The sequence below is a fragment of the Octodon degus genome, unplaced genomic scaffold (assembly GCF_000260255.1).
Source record: "Octodon degus isolate 3935 unplaced genomic scaffold, OctDeg1.0 scaffold00046, whole genome shotgun sequence".
Classification (NCBI taxonomy): Eukaryota; Metazoa; Chordata; class Mammalia; order Rodentia; family Octodontidae; genus Octodon; species Octodon degus.
The window spans coordinates 364,886-367,212 of NW_004524622.1; positions in this window are offsets into that span (position 1 = coordinate 364,886).

Consider the following 2,327-nt stretch of genomic DNA (forward strand, 5'->3'; position numbering starts at 1 on the left):
AAGAAAGAAAGAAAGAAAGAAAGAAAGAAAGAAAGAAAGAAAGAAAGAAAGAAAGTCATTCCTCAGCACAGCTCACTGCCATGGCTTGAATGACCTTGCTAAAATCATATTGAAGTGGAATCCCCTTATGTTATATTAAAAAGGTAGCAAATTGCACTATACTATTAGGAATGGTTCTTTTAAGAGATGATTGAAGCTCAATGATGCCAGAAAGATAGGGCTCAAACCCAGGAGCTGAGGCTGCATAACAAGGGCAGATTTCTGTTCAGATGCTGGTCTCTCTCCCATGTGTTGACCTCCGCCACAGGTCTGGACTCTACAGTGTCCTTAGCAAGAAAGACCTCAAGGGACGTGACCATCTCATCTTGAATTTTCTAGCTTTCAGAACCCTGGATATGATAAACCTCTTTTTCCTTATAAATTATCCACTGTGTGGTATTCACTTATAACAACAGAAAATAGATTAAGACAGTTATATCAACACTTATTAATAATTTATGTTGTGTTACTTTAATGGTTTCATTATTAATATTTAAATATAGAATCCATATAGAATTAATTTTGGTAAGTATGAAATAAGGACATAATGCGCTTCTCTTCCCAAATGGCTGGCCAATTAGAAGGCAAAGGCGTAATCATAATTCCTTTCTCCCTGGCATGATTTTCCAGCTTATTATATAAAAAAAATTGTTCTACTCAGTGGAGAAACACAGAACTGAGAAAAAGGGGAAGCTACCCAAACCAAGAGATTAAAATGACATGTCTACATGTGATACATAGGCAGTTTTTAAGCTTTACTTTTTAAACAATAACTATGCAATTATGTATGAAATCACACTATAAAATTTCTGAATTTATATCTTTCCTCTCAGCTCTAGTTTCTAGTTCTCTCAGTTTATAGGATTTTTATAAAGCAGAAGAAATTTATGGGAAAGAATATTTTCTAGCATTAAGTGAACAGGTAACTGACTTTCACTTTCAAATGGTATCTTATTAACTTCCTTGAACTATCAATCAAGAAAAGTTTAACATCAGAAATCTTCTTTTGATAAAGGAGTTCTCACTGGCTTTATTAGTAACTACACACATTTGAATAAATGGAAATCGTTCTAACTTTTTATTACAGGATTTTAAAAACAAACAGAAATGGAGAGAAAAATCATAATCCTGATATACCACACCCAGCGTCAGCAAGGCTTCAACCCTCAGGATTTTGTTTACCATAAAACACAAACATCATCCCCTAAGCGCACACACATTCTTAAATTCTTCACATATTCATTAGTGTTCACAGATCTGAAATTGTCTTTTTCTCCTTTTAAGCATTTTCCTACTTGATTAATGATTCAAATGAAGTGGACACATTGTGGTTCCTTAACATATAGCCTTTGTCTTTTATAGTCTCCTTTAGCTTTCTGAGTCTTTAATCTCTGCGTTCTTTATTACTGATGTTGCTGAAGGAATTGGCTCTTAGGCCAACTAGAATCCCCCCACAGTCAGAATTTAATAGATTGTCTCTCCTTATGAGATTCAGGAGAAAGATAAGACTTCGGGTGTTATAATTCTCTTGTAGCCCATGTCATAGTTGATTTCGAACACTTCCATGAGGGGATAATACTGCCTGTTATCTTTGGCCCTTGATAATCATTACCAACATCCATTGATTCAATGCCAGCATGCCAGTGCTACCACTTCTGTTGGTCAGCTGAAGTATGTCTGTAAGGAAGCCTGACCTCATGAGTTATTCGGAAGTTATAAAGTACAGATCAACATCAGAAAATCAGATCAAAGATTTAGATCTTTTTCTTCACTGGCTTTTCAAATAATGAACTATTCTCGACCATCCAGAAAACATCATGATTTCTGATTTTTGAAGGTTTGGTATTTAAAATGTGTCACTTCCTGTGGGTTGTGCCATATTTCTCCTACAGTAACTAATTTGGGATAACCATTAAGTCATTTTGAATAGAGTCTAACAAGCACCAAATGTGTCATGTTTAGTTCATATGGTGCTTAAATCAGACCTAGTATTTAGCAATTTATCTTAAACTCTGGTTTTCTTTAGAGAAAAGTGATATTTCAAGAATTCAACATGGATGTTGTTAGAACTCAGTTGGGCTTACCATTGTTTCTTGGATTTTTCAAAGGGTCAATTAAATAAATACCTATTTTATTAAAAGATTCTGATAGAAAATATTGATATTCCATTTCAAATTCAGGGCTACACAATGCATTATTCTTAAATATATATATATATATATGAATGATATTAGTAACAAATATGTCTATTATCTTTAAATATATGGAAGTTATTACTAACGTGTATG